General features: G+C 37.7%; 1 protein-coding gene and 1 long non-coding RNA gene across 19 annotated transcripts in view; one reads left to right on the top strand and one right to left on the bottom strand.

Annotated features, from left to right (window-relative positions):
* Nucleotides 1-17,452, top strand: part of Dtna (dystrobrevin alpha) — a 342,076-nt gene that overhangs the window by 72,655 nt on the left and 251,969 nt on the right. The window lies entirely within an intron of this gene.
* Nucleotides 5,286-17,452, bottom strand: part of LOC143434361 (uncharacterized) — a 49,544-nt gene continuing 37,377 nt past the window's right edge. For both annotated transcript variants that reach the window (XR_013103819.1, XR_013103820.1), the window contains exon 6: nucleotides 5,286-7,172. This is a non-coding gene — a long non-coding RNA (uncharacterized LOC143434361). The remainder of the gene's footprint in view (nucleotides 7,173-17,452) is intronic.

The raw sequence follows: 17,452 nt of genomic DNA, 5'->3' as shown, positions 1-17,452 counted from the left end.
TAAGTTTAAGTTCATAAATAAACCATGTCCATGGTTTCATAATGTTTGTACTCTCTGCTATTTTCTTAATGACCACCCCCCCCAATTTTGAGAAATAAACTATACACGGAAATTATGAAAAATAACTTTTTGTGTTTTATAGATTTGAATTAAAGCAAACCAGCAAGAACCTGGTGTACCCCCACTTCACTGTGTTCTTAAAACCTCTCACTCAATCAGGAAGCAGTAATGGGTGTATTCTATCACCAGACATGGCATCTCCCTTCTTTTCTTCTTTTATTAAATTTTACTTTGCCTTTGAAAATCACTGTGGAAGCAAGAACTTGACAATGAGTGAGGAATCCTCCTTCCTGAGTGTAACAGCAATTATAGCCTAATAATCATGGAGGGCCGTGAACTCTTGAAAGTTTATCAGTTTCATTTGAGACTTGTTAGAAGCATAGATATCTGCCTCCTGGGTGAAGCCCACAAAACTTGTACTTTAATAAACGTCCATATAATTGAGAAGTCCTTTAAAGTCAGAGGATCACTAATTTACAGAACAATTCCCATAAGAATCAAATATTAGTTACTTAAGACAAAGAATTTGTGGTAAACTTCTACTTTCCTTTCAGCACAAATAAAGGGGGAGGGGGCTTGCCTTTGGACGAATTGCAAGTTAAGGAAATGCATCCCTGAATGAGTGTAAGTGCGCTCAGATTTTATGATGAATTATAACTTGATATTTGAGAACTTGGGAAACTGGAGAATACACTAGATTAAGTGGTATGCTCCCAAACCATGTCCATAAGGAATTAACCTCATTTAGAAATAAGGTCTTTGCAGACTTTCTAGTTACAATGAAAGCTTTTGGAAAGGTCCATACACCCAGAGCCTGAGTTACTATCGAAACCACACAGAGACAGAATCAGGATCATGTAAGATGGAAGTATAGATTGGACTCCAGGTGCCACAAGATTGACCAATGATTGTCATTACTAACAGCCTTTTCCAGGAGAAAAGCATGGACATGTCCTCTCCCAAAGTCACCAAGGGATTGTCTTGCTAACACCTTAATTTGAGACTTCCTGAACTGTGATATAATGCATATCTATTATTTTAAGCCAATTGGTTTTTGCATCATTGTTCTGGAAGCCTAAGAATGCATAGACTTCTCCATAGACACTGTAAATTTGAAAGTAGCCCTGGTTTTCTGTTAGCCTTACAAAGACCTTCCTCTATGTATGCACAAAAAGAAATTTGCCTCTCTCCTCATGAGCTCCACTTTGTTCATTGGCCACATCCACCCTATAGCTGCTTTGTCCCAGTTTTATCAGCTATAATTCATAAAAATGTTATGTCAAGGTATATAAATTGATGTTTGAAATATGTATTATAAAATAATTTTCATAATCAATCTACTTGATATACCACTTCACTTGAACATGCATGCATGTGCATTTTGATACTACTTAGAATCTATTCTTTTAGAAACTTGAATTATGAATATACAACGACTATTCAGTACAACAGAATTGGGTCTTCAAGATATAATCATCTTGGATCTGAAAGTTTGCTTCCTTTGACCACATCTCCATATTTTTGAAAGATATTTGAAAGTTCAGCTTTTTAGCTGGCAAAGTCAAATCTTATTTATTATTGTTAAGGAAAAGACTCTGCTGGGAGACTATTAAGTACAAAACACATTTTGTTGTAAAGAAATAAAGCATGCATGTATTTTTAGTTAAAAAATTATGCTTATTATCTCCATCCATCTGTCTTTCAATAAAATTTCAGATTGAAGAGGATTATGCCTTTTAAGCTGCTTTGTACACAGTTCTTCAAACACACAGAAAGCCTTTTAATTAGACCATTTGACCATTTTATATGCAAATAACTAATACCATTAAGTGTATCTGGGTCTCCTTCTGTTGCTGTTCTGATGTGTCAGAGATGCGCTGACCCTCTTCAAACAGGGTTAATGAGAGAGCATGCACATGAGTGTGTGAGCGTGTGAATGTGTGGTAGCTGCCAGCTGTAGATCTAAGATAAAGACATGAGATTTTTCTGGCAGAGCTTTTTGTGTCCTAAACAAAACACGTGCAATTATGAACAGTATATTTAGGGAGCCTGCCTTAAGGAAATGAATCCACGGTCCCTGTTCTTTATAGTAACGGCTCTGGAGTTCCTTTGTTGCCTTTACCCACCGAGTGGCTTAGCGAAGTATCTGTGGTTTTCATATATGAGTAGGAATCTTCAATTAGGAATAGTGAAATGTTTAACAAGACAGCTTTCTTTTTATTGCATTTATGTATTTATTTCTCTGTGAGTATACAAGTGGGAGTTTGTTCTCTCTTCTCACCATCTGAGTCCTGGAAGTTGAACTCAGGGTGTTAGGCTTTGAGGCAGGCTTGTTAACCAGCTGGACCACCTTGCCGACCCAAATTATAAAACAACTCTCTAAAATAATTTGCATGACTTGAAATATTGGCTTTCACTGTATGTACATTTGTGCTAATTCTGTGACACTTGAAACAAATATATAAACCAAAGATAAAAATCATTGATTTGCTTTGAGCATGAGCTAAATGATAGGTACCACAGAGCAAAACAGAAACTCACAGCTCCATAATCAAGGAAAGATGTCTCAAGGGGGAAATTGGCCCTTAAAACAAACAAACAAACAAACAAACAAACAAACAAACAGTTTAAGTATAGAAGGCAGCCCCTGGAGCATGGGAAAACTAAAAAAGAGCACCGTGAGGATTCCTGGAACTGTAGCATCAATCACACAATGGTTTGAGCAACAGAAATGTGTACACACTTAAGCTGGGAGCTACAAACTGGGGATATAATTCCCAAGAAGCTCATAGGTCCCGATGGCTCTTAGGAGGGAGGTTTCCCTGCCTCTTCTGAATTCGGACATGCCTGTAAATTTCTTGGCCAATGTCAAAGTACTTCCAGTCTCTCACTCCATCTTCACGAAACCCGACTATCTCTCTATGTCTTTTCCTTTCCCTTTCTTGGAAGAGAAGGTGCCATTGGATTCAGTGTCTATCTTAATCCAGGATAATTTCATCATGAGAGTTTTTAATTCAATATTGAATTAATTTATAATAATCATCTTTTCAAATAGAATATAGTTAGGAGTTCTAGATGGAGACAATACTGGTGAGCAATATTAAATTAACTGAGTTCTGAAGAGAAGGTGACATGTCTAATATGGAGCATGACGCCAAACAGCAAACAATGACAGTCGGATTAGTAATGGAATTACTCATGAAAACTTTCCATGGGCAGATGTACACAGCCATCTATGCATCAGGAAAAGATGTGCATAGATGTTACCAAAGAAGATGCATAAGAACCAGAACACAGAAACAGGCTCCAGACGCTGTTGATTCTTAGAGAACTCTCTGAAGAAGACGTTGAATGACAATTTTAGAAAAAACAAACAGGGAGGAAACTATCAGAGGATGGCATAGGAAACAAGAAAGAAATAATCTTTAAGAAATCAGATCAAAACACAAAGAAGCATCAGTTTAAACATGTTTGATAAAGTAAAGCCTGGGTTTTAGGTCTTCCATATTTGACAAAAGCGATTTCAGTAGCTAGAAATTCAATTGTGAACGGGTGAACATGATAAAGCAATCTGACAGACTTTTCAAAAATGTCCTCTGATGAACACAAACAAGTTAAGCTGGCACCAATGTAAATTCTTCAACTGCGGAATAAGGCAACAGCAACCGTGTTCTTCTTCAAGCGGTTTATTCAGCTATCCCTGTACAGTGCGCTTCCTCTCTCTTTCTCTTCTCTTCTCTTCTTCCCCAGCTCCCGCAGCCCCTTATATGCATTGCCTTGATCCTATCAGCAGCTGCCACGAAGTCACTAATTGGCCACTCTCAATGACGCGAGGTGGGGTGATCGGGTAACCACACCTCTCAGTGCATACAACTCCATATATGGAGTTGTCTTTTCTCTCAAGCAATGCCTATGCCAAGTGCCACTTTGTAATGGTGAGAGTGGAGCCGCTTCCCACAGTCAACTTGTAACTTCAGGCTTTCATGATGGCTTGAGAGAGATAAGGCATTCAAGGAAAACGCTCTTGGATTTGTGGTCGTTTCCTGAGCTACTGATATATAGTGATACCTTCTCGGAATACATAGCAGTGGTGAGCCACAACTCCTAGACAGGCACGAGGTCAAGATGAGAGGCAATCACGACTCTATCAGACACTTAGAAGAGAATAGTGCCTGCATTTCTATTTAGCCATGTTTCCAACCTATACTGGGCAGATTCATTCCACTAAAGCCCCATTTTGTGTCAAGGAGCATTCATACACTTTCCCCTCTATAACACACAATATATGTGTTTCAGAGATATTGTACTTCAACAGATCTATGCAAGGACCTCTGACCTTTGAGCCACGTAGACTTACTGCATGTTTCCAGATCTTTAGAGTTACTGTGTGGTATGGAATCTTACATTCTTAACATCTTTGCTCATCGCAAGATCTCTTGTCACATCCCCAGTATGAGAACATAGTTTCTGGACTCTGATTCCCCCTCTCACTTTACACATAAAAGAATGCTTTCAGGCCATCTCAGTGAGTCCACTATAATGTCATAATCAAGAATATATAGCATGAGATCTAGAAGGATTATGCCTCAGGAGTCATAAGCACTGGCTGCTCTTCCAGAGGGCAAAGGGTATTTCATAACCATCTGTAACTTCAGTTCAAGGGAAACTGATACTTTTTTCTGACCTCTGTGGACACTGCATACATGTGGTACATATATATACATGCAAACGCATACTCATAAATAAAAATGGATAAATCTATTTTGAAAAGAATATATAGCATAGATATGATACCTTCCTGATAAAGAGTGTGGGATATGTTAGCTATATAAGAACATTTTATGTTTACATGCAAATAAGGAGTAAAATCATATTGTTCTTTGAAGCCATTACTGATTTTCATCTTTAGAGTACTGTAGGCTGTAAGTTACAGTGAATGTCTAAAGTTAATATATGAAATAATCTAGTGGCTATTATTTTATATTCAAAAACTCTGTGATGGATACTCCTCCAAGGGTCAGGGGTATACAGGTGATAAGCCACAAATTTAGATTTTCAATTTATGTAAATGATGGCCGCACACTCTTGCGTCATATTTATGTCTCTTCCATCATTTAAAATTCCTCCTGATCATTCTTGGATTACTAACAATGATGTCCATGTATTGGTTTATTGATATCAATTATTTTGTTTTAATTGAGGAAACGTAGGTTTAGGCTTTACATTACTTAGTCACAGACATTAGTAAGTTTTGAGTAATTTTCTCAGCTTTATGGGCTAGGACACAGCAAGTGCCTTAATTTTACAAATTAAAACATTTTACATTCTTCACCTTGACACATTGAACTTTAAAAGCCAGGTAAAATTTAAAGATCTTATTTAAGATCAATAATTTTCATGCTATATTTTTAAATTTAAATTTTTAAATTTAAATCTTCATGATTTGAGTAGGATCCTTAAGTGAAGTTTTTAAGTCATTGTTTTTGAAATACTTGATGGCAGACTTTAAGTATGTGAGTTTATACAAATTTAAGTTGTAATGTGTACAGAATCTGATTATGCATTTTTGCATCATATTTACAAATGAGATATATTAGAACCTTTAACCTAAGACTAATACAAACAGGTGTAGATACAGCAGCTATGTTGGCATCAAATCACACAATATTACAGTCTTTTCCTTGTCTGTCTAACTGCTATTTTGACATCACATTAAACTGGGAAATGAATTCAATCTATCTGTCTATTCTTTTAGCATTTCTATTCACAAATTACATATATGTGACTAATTAGAATTTAATAAGCCTTTCACCCAAGAGAGATAAAGGCTCCTCCATGAAGCCTTTATCCTTGCCCTGCTGATAATGTCACTGTCAGGTTTTTTTATCTTTCACATTTAGTTTTTAAAGATGTAATTAAGTGTTATTTTCCTGTATGATGCAATTAAACAACTCTCTTCACATGAATGTAGCTCTCTACAGAGAATATGCTTTGAAATTTCAGAAAAAAAATAACTATTGTCTCTATAAAAATAGGAATTCTATGTATACAATGGGTTGGCTGAGGCTATGTTGGTCACATTAGATGAAGGTGATTTTATAAAAACAAGGCTGGGAGAAATGAAACCTGGGGTTTCACATTATATTGTCAGTCTAGCATTTTACAATGGCAATAATTTAATGCATTATAACTTCAAAGGCCAGTCTGTGCTTGTGTGGACACACACACACACACATACACACACACACACACACACAATGTGATTTACTAAGAAGCTCTGAAAATGGCAAATTTGTGTATACTTACATTTTCTTTGGACTTTGGTTCTAAGTATTATGATTTTATAAAGAAAAAGGGAGTTAAGGTTTAGGTGAGGTTAACTATTGCTGTTTGTGTTAACCTGCTTCCTGCTTTTATAAAGTACCTGACCAGGCTGACTTTAAAAAGAAAGCAGGATTACTTACCTCACGTTTCTGCAGCCTCCAATGAGAACCTCACAATGGATGGTTCCCAGTGGTGAGCACTTGTGTGGGAAAAGAGAGATCATATCTCCAGACATACAGCCAGAGAAGTGCTCAGAAATCAAACACATTCACTGATAAATTTGCTCTATGTAGAGAGAGAACTCAGGGTCCCACAGAACTACCTTAATCAGTTCAAAAGACGGTGTCCCCAGAGACCTGAGGAGCTCTCCATTTAACTCCACCTGAGTCCACTCTGCTGCCATACCGTGCAATGAACAAGTTGGCAGCACACAAACCCTTGAAGAACACAAGATCACAGCCATGCCAACCAATGCTTCCACTCAGTGTTCATTCTGCCCCTCCCCCACTGTATGCCACTTACTCTTTTTGTCTCTGTCCTTTCTCTCATTTGTCCTGTGTTTTTCTTTCTGTGATTTAAAGTTCCACCATACACACTTAAAATATTTATCATTAATTCTTATAAAAACAAGTCTCTAATACAATGGTATTAATTACTTTTCTCAGCACTGAGTCCAATACCTAATATGCAGTTGCAGAAAGGAAGGATATATTCTGGCTCACAGTTCAAGGTATGAAAACATCAACTCTTGATTGTAGTTACAGGACCATGATGCTTCTTGCTCAAGTCTAGACAGATTAAAAAGTAGAAGTGAGACAGGAAGTGAGGTCAATCTATAAAATACAGAGTCTGTTCCCTAGAAATGAACTTTCTCCAGCTAGGCCCCTACTTCTGAAATTTTCACAATCTCTCCAAACAGTCTAACTGGCTAGGCACAAAATGTTCAAACACATGACCTTATAGGGAACATTTTACATACATACTTATAAGGAACATTTTACATACAAACCATAAGGGGAATCATTTATTATGTGGTAATTAATTAATCAAGCTGCTCCTGTCAGTTAAGCAATGTAGATTAAAGCAAACCCATGTTACTATATTAAACTCATGATCTTTCCTGCACAAACTTTAACCCTTAACACTCACTTGCAATAGTGAGAGTTCAAGTAAAATGTGTATCCAGCTTGTGGAATGGCACAGTAGGATCTTCTATTAGTTACTTTTCCTTGTTGCGGTACTGAAATACCTGGCAAAAACAACTAAATAGGAACTAGAGACATGGCCCAATAGTTAAGAGCACTGGCTACTTTTGCAGGGGGCCTAGGTTCAGTTCCCAGCTCAACTGTTTGTAACTCTGGTTTATGGGAAGCCAAGGCCCTCTTCTGACCTCTACAAACACTAGACACATGTGGTACATGTACTTACAAGAAGACAAAACAATCATACACATGAAATAAAAATAAATCTTACTTTAAAGAAACTTAAGAAAGGATTTATTTGGCTCACAGTCCATTCAAGAGTGTGCTCTACCATGGTAGGTAAGTCATATTTGCTCTATCCAGAGAGAGTACTCAGAATCCCAGATTCAAGAATGTGAAGTGTCTGAACATACTATATCCATAGTCAGGAAGCACAGGGAGATAGATGCTGCTAGTCATGTAGCCTTCTTTATATTCAACTCAGAACCTTAGCCAGGAACAGTGTCACCTACACTGGGGTATGTAGGTCTTCTTCAGTTGAATTCTCCTGGGAAAACCCTCATAGACACATTGAGATGTGCTTAGGAGTCATTCTAAATCTAGCTAACAATGAAGACTAACAACCACGGAGCTGAAATAGGAGTGCAAAAGTCTGTGATCACAGAAAGACTTACTAGAACACTTTCCCTACATTCTTAAACTGCGGGGGCACAGAAGGACTTTGAAGGGGAAAAATAGATCTGAACAGAGTTTGCCTTTCAGTTTTCAAAAGCATACAGTTGTATTGGTCATGAAAGAAACCTTGCTTTTCTTAATGCTATGATGGTCTGACTAATCGAATCACAATGCAATGCTTTTACTACTTAAAGAGTACAAGAAGAAGGGAACAATCCCTCTCTACAGGCAGCCAGCATCTCTGGGGCTTGGCTGATGTACCTGTCTGATGTAAAACATTCACTATCTCACTCTAACCTCTGTCTGCCCTGTGTGATTCATTTCCTGTGAGGACTTCTTTCTTTCATTTTATTTTCATTTCATTCTCCAGCTTTTGTGGAGATTTCAAATTTCTCTTTCCATCATTGCTCTCAAGAGTGTTGAGAGGCTGTGCTGGTATTTCCAGGCTACCTAATTTCATCTATCTAATTTGTTGTCTTGTCTTGTTATTCTGTAAGAAAACATCTGATGGGTGGTGTACATTTCTCCAAAGGTTCTCATCTAAGTAGTCTCCAATATCTGGCACTTTTGTAACATCTAGTGACCACTATTCAGGTCGCCATCAACAAACAGTCATTCTGAGAATCTTTCTTATTCAAGCACAGTCTTTTCCAAGCATGGTTCCCTCCCTACACTGACTTCACTCTGTCTGTCTTTACACCCTTATCTCTATATTATTATTATCGTTAATCATTTTTTACAGTCCAGTCATTATCCCTAGGCTTTCATTTCATAAAGGCTAGATTTTAAATTTAACCTTTTCTTAAATAATATCTACAGTAGTTTTACACTCTGATGTGAATTAGAAGTTTAGTTTGGTGTAAACGCTGAGAGGATGGATTCCAGTGTCTCCTACAGTAACCGTATCCATCCTGAATGCCAGCTCTGCCTCATGCCAGCCTGTGTGTTTACATTTTTTTCCTTATTTTCCTCTACAAGTCTATTTTAGCTTCAATAAAGAATGGAGCTTATTCAGTTTTTAGATAACTGCCTGCAGTCTCAGCATTTTAAATAACTTTTTTTTTAAAGTCTGACCTTCAGTAAATAGCTCTCCTGGGCTTCATAAACTTCCTTAAAGTGACGGGGCCAATCAGAAATGTTAGCGTTTTCTTCACACAAGAGTGAAACCTCAGGCAGTCTCCTTCTTCCTCCATTATACGGCAATCTGCTTGCTGGGTGAGCACAGTGCTATTTATTATCTTTGTTTCTATACATTCAAGGGGAAATCTCAGAGCCCTGTACTTAGACAAAGCCCATAAGCACAGAGACACCAGCTCTAACACTGTGGCTCCAGGGCAAGCTGTAGCCTGTGCCTTTAGTGTAGTGTCCATGACACAAGTTATGGTCACAGAATACTGTCTTCTATTAAACACAGCTGACTGCAAGAAACCCAGAGCATTCTAGGATGAAGCCAAGTCAACAACTGACAACCATGATAGGTAGTCCATCAGGGTCACTGTCAAGGACTGAACCAGATGATCTCATTCTCAGCCCATCAGTGAACACAAAGAAATCTATGTGTGGAGGGCAAGAAAGCTATTTTTACAATGGTGTAAATGTCTGTGATGACTGCAGACTTGCAGCTGATAATGAGGGACATGGATGGCTTCTGTGACAACCTCGACAACAACTACCATGAAAAAAAAAAGTAAGATCCCAGAAAGAGATTCATCAAAGAGAACTCTTAAAACTTGTTATACAGATGCTGAAGTGTAGTGCTCCAAGATATTTCCTTTCCTGTCCCTGTAACCAAGGTAACCTGGAATGTCAAAAACTATAGCATTCTTCTGTAGAAAAAGGATTAACCCCATTAACATATTCATTTTCTTTGGTTTGATTTTTTGTTCTGTAGCAGCTTAAAACCATGCTTTTGAGGCTGGTTTCTTGGGGCAGATATGCTTGCAAGACAGATGTAGGTGCTGTGGCAGTTGAGCCTACTTCCAGCACTCCCAGGATCTGGAGTTGAAGTAAAAACTAGAAGCACACACGTACAAAGTGTCTAAATATTTAAAGTTATAAACCAGACTTACAATCCATTAAGTCATATTATTTATTCAACTTTGATACATGCACCTTGATAATGATTTTTAAAGGACAAGTTTAATGCTCTTAATGTGGCAGTTCAGACCAAGAAGGCATCCAGATGCCATCTGTCTTCTCACTCCCAGTTGCTTATCCACTGCTCCTAGACTGATCTCTGTGCTCAGCATTCACAAAGCAGTGAGCGGCCATCCTCAGGGCTTTGAACTTCGTATGCAAGAGGCAGATTCACCTTCGAGGACACTTAAAAGAAATCTGTACCTGATGAGCAAGAAGTCCTAAGCCTTAAGACCTTGTAATAGAACATGGAAGAACCCTCTGGCTCTTCTATTTCGCTTTCTGAGGAAGGACTCAGGCTTCATAGAGTAATAACAGTATACAAAGAAATAGACAAAAGCAAAGCTCCTACCTACCAACTTTCCTAACCCTAACCCTAACCCTGATCCAAGCCCTAGCCTCAGTTCTAACCCTAACCCTAACCCTAACCCTAACCCTAACCCTAACCATAACCATAACCATAACCATAACCCTGATCCTAACACCTAACCCTAACCCTAACCCTAACCCTAACCCTAACCCTAACCCTAGCCCTAGCCCTAGCCCTAGCCCTAGCCCTAGCCCTAACCCTAACCCTAAACCTAACCTAATCCTGATCCTAACCCTAACCTAACCTAACCAGGCTGGATCTAAGGCAGTGTTGATAGAGTATGTTGGATATGGGTACATAAGCTTCATAAAAGGAAAATATAGGAAAGGGGTAAAAAAAAAATGTTAAAGATGCCCTCTGGTTCTTTTTAATGGTTTTTATAGGTATAGAAATAATAAGATGCATAATCCTCACAAGAGCTTTAATATTGATATTTATTAAAACCATTCTCAAGGTGTATTTATCAAAGTAGAATAAATAATATGATTTAATGGATTTTAGGTTTGATTTATAACGTTTAAATATTTAGACATGTTATATATTTATGCTTCTAGTTTTTACTTCTGCTCCAGATCCTGAGAATGTTACAGATCCTACATTTGCCCTGCAAGTATATCTGCCCCTGAGAAACAAGATTCACAATCATGTTTGTAAATCACTAGAGAACCAAAGACCCAGTTTCATTTTAACCAAGTAGAACACAATATGTCTTCTGGAAATCTGCTGTCACCAAATTAACATGAGAAGCAGAGTTCATATACAAAATCATTCGAGACAAAACTCTCTTCAAACCCAAAACACGCAATGTGGTCCATATGCTAATGACCTGACAATTGGAAAGAAATGATTTGACTGCGAGATTTTTTAAATTGTTTTTATGTATTTTTTTACACTCCAGATTTTATTCCCTCTCCCCTGTCCACCCTCTGACTGTTCCACATCCCATACCTCCTCCCACCCCGTCTTCACAAGAATGTCCCCACCCCTGACCCCCACCCCACCTGACCTCTAAACTCCCTGGGGCCTCCAGTCTCTTGAGGGTTAGGTGCATCATCTCTGATTGAACACAGACCGGCAGTCCTATGCTGTATATGTGTATAATTGCCTTCCAATCAAAAGGAAGCACAAAGGAATTGCCAAGAATACTTTGATATAATGTTCTTTATCTTGACTTTGTTGTGGTCTATTCAATTATCTGGACAAAACTTCCCAGACCCCCCCAATACATTTTTACTTTTTAAGATACATAGAGTTTACAAATAGGAGAATTATTCATAATTATATATGTGCATGCAGAATTAATGCTACAGAGATATGGTGAAAAATCTTAACTCAGGGGACCACAAGTAACTTCAGAATAAAATAATTTCTTTAATTGAATGTTATGCTTCAACATGTCTTACACAAATAAGATAAATTCCTTGTGGTATTTAAAGTTGATGTTAGCATTGAATGTGTTTGTGAAGAAATCTAAAGCATTATACTCCACCCCCCCCAACACACACACACACACACACACACACACACACACACACACACACACACCTACCTGCTAATTTTATTTGGTGGAATCATTTGAACATCAGCTCATCATCAGGTCCCTTGTTGAGACCATACTGAAGAGTAAAAGGCAGAAAATCACAGCTGAAAGGCTGATGGGACACACCCAGTTCTACCCCACCCTTCCCTGAACAGCACTCATTGGCTTTCTAAGAAATCATTGGGATAAATAATATATATATATATATATATATATATATATATATATATATATTTACCTCAAACTACTGATATGGTTTAATGAGAAGAAAATGGATGAATCATGCTTGATTTAACAATCAATGTGGACTCGTGGATACCCACATAGGAAAGGCACCAAGAAGCAGGCCAAGGTTTCATAGAGTGTCCTTGGAAGGCACAGTGACTGGAAGCAAAAGGTCTAGAGTCTAGAGGAGGCTTTGGAGGTTTAAAACAAGAGAGGTGGAAAATTAGAAAAAAACAAGTGGATGCCTGCTACCTTTGACAAGCCCACATAGGCTGTCAACTACCTCCCCACTCTCTGTATGAAGCATATTGGGAATTATTGTGTAGATTGACTCAAAAAGAGAGTCACAGACCCAACAATTCTAGGAAGGTCGGCAGCAGGTAGATGTGAGATGTGTCCTGGACTCTGGGCAGCCAGATGGGAATCTGAACCCTGGATACCAAATCCTCACCTGCTTCAGGACATCTCATTCAGATCCCAAGGTTGAGGCACTCAGGTGTACTTCCAGAGCATCCTGACACAAACATGTGGAGGACACTTGTGTGGAACACCTGACGATCTAACAGTATAGAAATTCAGTTTCTCATGAGGACACTGTAGTAACACAGCTCAGCATCGTCTAACCATCCTATGACATCATCCTGCCCACGCTTGTGTCGTGTGGTCTAATCACTCTATGATGTCATCCTACCCATCATAGTTTGTGGGCTTAAGCAGAAGCTAAGAAACATCAGGTATGGGAAAACATCCTACATAAAGAAAGCAGAGTATGTAAATGAACCACAAAAAAGTAAAATAAACAGATTCTATAGCAAACACTCAAAAAAAAAAAAGCATAAATTTGTTACTACAGATAACTAGAAAAGAAGATGTGCCTGTGATACTAAACACAGTATAGTGGAAACAATTGGAGACAAAATTCTTAGAAATTAAAAATATGTTCTGAGAAATAATATATTCAACAGAAGAGAGAAAGGGAAAATGAATGAGAGAAGTTACTAGGAAATGGGGACAAGTGTTGCAATAACAAACTCAGAGCTTTTTGTTTCAGAACAAAGCAACAGAGGATGTGAGTTGTAATTTACTCTAAAAGTAAATAAATTTTCCCAGAACTGGAGTAATGAGCAAACATTCCTTGGGTCTCGAACACTATAAATGGGGGAATAAGAGAGTTTTACAGCAAGGCATGCCATGAGGTTTTTCTTGTTGCAGAGAGGAGAGATGACAGAGACAAAATGGGTGGGGATGAAAAGCCTATAAAACTAATCAAGTCAGTGAAAAAAATTCCCTGAAATGGCTTAGATTGAAGTTGTTTAAACATCTTAAAACTTAGTTAATATGTAGAGTTTTGAGGCACAAAGTATCATCTCAATCATGTACATGATATAAAATATATGATTTAGGTCTCATGCGAGCCACCATGTGTCATTTCTTCACATTGGAAACATCCTCAATCCTAGCTACTAGCTCTTTGAAATGTTTGATTAATTGCTGTTGACCGAGGTTATCCTCCTGTATTTCAAAATTATGCATTCCATAAAGTAAACCAATATTGTGAAGAACAGATTTGAAAATAACTTCAAGCATTCAAGCTCTCTCTGAGCTGGTCTCACCTGTGAGCATCGCTGAAGGAGTTGGATCTCCTCATTGTTAAGCAATCCCTTTGAACAAAAGGCTCCTAGGCCAAGCAGGCAGCAAGCTTGACACGTGCTCACAGCATGTGCTCTTCTGGCTGGTCCTGCTCCCAAATGAGCAGCTGGATGTGGAGACAACACATCCGGTCTGTCTACCAACTGTCTTCTTAGTTGATCACAGGAAACAGAATTATCCTATTTCTACCCTGAATGTCTTTAAACACTCAGATTAGAACCAGTTATTCAGTTGGGGTATAAATGTGGACTGGATTTTTGACTATGAAAATGTGTGCATGTTTAGAAAGACAACATTACATGTTTTAATGCTCACACTAAAAAAAAAAAAAAACTACTCTTGGGTTATAAGAAAGATTGGATATGGTATGTGCTGGCAGAGTCTCAATATATGGCATATAGAAAGTGTCTTTCTGTGGCCAGTATGAGGCCAGACATGTTGGTTTCAATTAGAGGTAGATATGATGGCCATACTCTAGACTTTGAACCAGCAAAAAAAAATGTAGCTCTAGCCAGTGGTCAATACAATCATAACAAGCCAGTTAAATGACTATATATATATATATATATATATATATATATATATATATATATATATATGTGTGTGTGTGTGTGTGTGTGTGTATATATATACATATATGTAGATACATATACATATACATATACATATACATATACATATACATATACATATACATATACATATACATATACATATATATATATAACTGCAGTGCCCACAGAGACCAGAAGAGGGCGTAGAGTCCTCTGGAGCTGGAATTACAGATGGTTATGAGCTGCTCATCATTAGTGTTGAGAACAGAACTCAGATCCTTTGAAAAAAAAAAACAACCCTGTCTGTTTTCTTAACCACTGAGCCACCTCTTCAGCCTCTAGAAAACATATGAGTTCATTTGTACATGTAGCCTTTCCATGACTGAAGTTATTTTCACATGACAGGCACCTGAAGAGGAATCTAGTTCACCCAATTTTGTCTGATAATGTTTGTATAATACATTGATGTTTTCATTTTTGTTGTATAGATTAGTGTGTAACATAATATTCTTGATATTAGTAGAGACATGGTTACTAAAGTCATACAAATGAGTACACTATCATCTAAGGCAGTTAATGCTCTTTCTTGGTAAAGTACCAGTTTATAGAACAATATTATTATGTACAAGTCTTATGCTCTGTGCTAGACCTTTAAACTTACTCATACTACGTAATACATGCCCTTTGACCTACTTTTTTCACACTCTACTCTTGATCTACCCATGTGACCACCATTTTGTTTCCTATGCTTTGTGCTTGATGTTCACTTGTGTTTTCTTAGATTTCTTATTTTGGTGAGAATTTGCCATGAAAATGAGCTGGCTCATTTTCTTAGCCTAAAGTCTTCTAGATTCTTGGTGCCATATATGACAGGTTCTCCCCCTCTTGATTATATGATCTTCCATTCAAGTGTGTATGCTGAAATGTCTTTGTTAAGTCCTCTGCTGATTCACACTTCAGTTGTTCTCCACATCATAGCTTATTGGGAGTCAGAGCCAATAATGATCGCGTTTCTATTTCCTTTGGGTGTCTACCAACGGAGATGCTACAAGATATAATGTCATGTGTCTGGTCTTTAGTAAGAATATACATGCATGCCTATACTCTGAATGTCTTCTGACTAGGGCTCCTCTTTTTTAATGTTGGTTATGTATGGCTTTTCTACTATCTTGGGTAGTGTCTATGTCGATTAGTGTTCTAATAAGTACCTTCATAATTACTTTTTTCCTTTAGGGAGAAAACTCCTATTCTTACATTAATACTACCTGCCTTTAATAATGTTAAAATGTTATGAGGTATATAATAAAGTGTAACATTTTGTATCAACTTAGACTGTCTCAAAAGAAATCAACTGTAAAGTTATAACCTCTAAATATCACCTCTGTTCATCTCTTAAGGCAGCAGGGAAAACAAATATTGGCCATGACCATTTGCTTTTGAGTAACCCAGATTTAGATATATACAGACATATCACAGGTCAATAAAGACCTAAGCCTAAGCCAGTATCCTCCATTATAAGGAAACTATGAGAGCTACTTTCCCTCAAAACTATACTGGTACATTCTATTCTAAAGAATAGAAGAAAGAGTACCTGCTTGTTCATAATAAGTCAGAGGTATCTGATTTGCCCGTTATGTGCCCAGTGTTCTTTGGAAGCAAGCCCTGGAAGCTATTTTTCTGATCAATCCCAAGTCTCATGTTAGTGCTTACAAAAAAGAGCAAGACAACATTTACTCATGATAAAGACCCAGTTCTAGCCATTATAAATCTTATCAATTGCCTTGTGAAGGTTAATGGAGAAAAGAAAATCATTTCATCCTATTCACTTAACCTTGGGGCTGAACTAAGACTCTGATGGCTGTGCCTGGGACTTCTAGGATGTGTAGAGATCAAACTGTAAGTCTGGATAAAGTTGGGAACTTTGATTCATTCTTTTTTTATTATAATTAATCCAATGAAGGATCATTATTCTCTGAATAATAGCCAATAACAATTCAATTAGAAACATCGCTCTTTCAGTTTGTCTTATAAGCCACAAGAGCAGTACAAAGAGCCTTAATAAATATGCCTGGTTTATATTTGGAGTAATTCACAAGTACACATATGACTGGGACCATTATACAAGGTGCTACGCAATACATGACACAGTACAAACTTCATGCAATCTCAGCTTGTTGCTCAAAAGCAAGGATGCTTTTCCTAGAATTGTTTACAACAGTGTAGGAGGTGAAGAGATACTCAGACATTAAGAGCACTCATTGCTCCTTCAGTTGACCCAGATTTAGTTCCCAGCACTCATATGACAGACTATAACCATTCATAACTCCAGCTCCAGGGAGATCCAATAACTTATGGCCTCCAAAGGCACTGGATAAGCACAGGGTACACCCACATACATGTACAATATTTCATACACATAAAAGTAAAATAATTTAAAAAAAAACATTTTTTAAAAAGAAAAATACATTTAAATTTGTTTACAAAGAAGACTAACATATACCCGTTTCCCAAAGGCTAACATACAGATGTTGCACAGGAGGTGTTTCGGTTTAAACAGGCGTCTCCTCAGCATCAGTTTCACAGTAGTGTGAGTCTAAAGACAATAGAGATGAGCACTGTGCTGCCCGTGAACCCGGGCTGGCTACAAACCCCAGACACTCTTCCTAACTCATGGTGCTTTGTGGAAAAGAAAAGGAGTCTGGGACAGAGATGGCTG

Source organism: Arvicanthis niloticus, chromosome 14 (assembly GCF_011762505.2).
Source record: "Arvicanthis niloticus isolate mArvNil1 chromosome 14, mArvNil1.pat.X, whole genome shotgun sequence".
Lineage (NCBI taxonomy): Eukaryota > Metazoa > Chordata > Mammalia > Rodentia > Muridae > Arvicanthis > Arvicanthis niloticus.
Note: the sequence above shows the minus strand (reverse complement) of the source record. Positions and strands in the feature narration are given on the sequence as shown.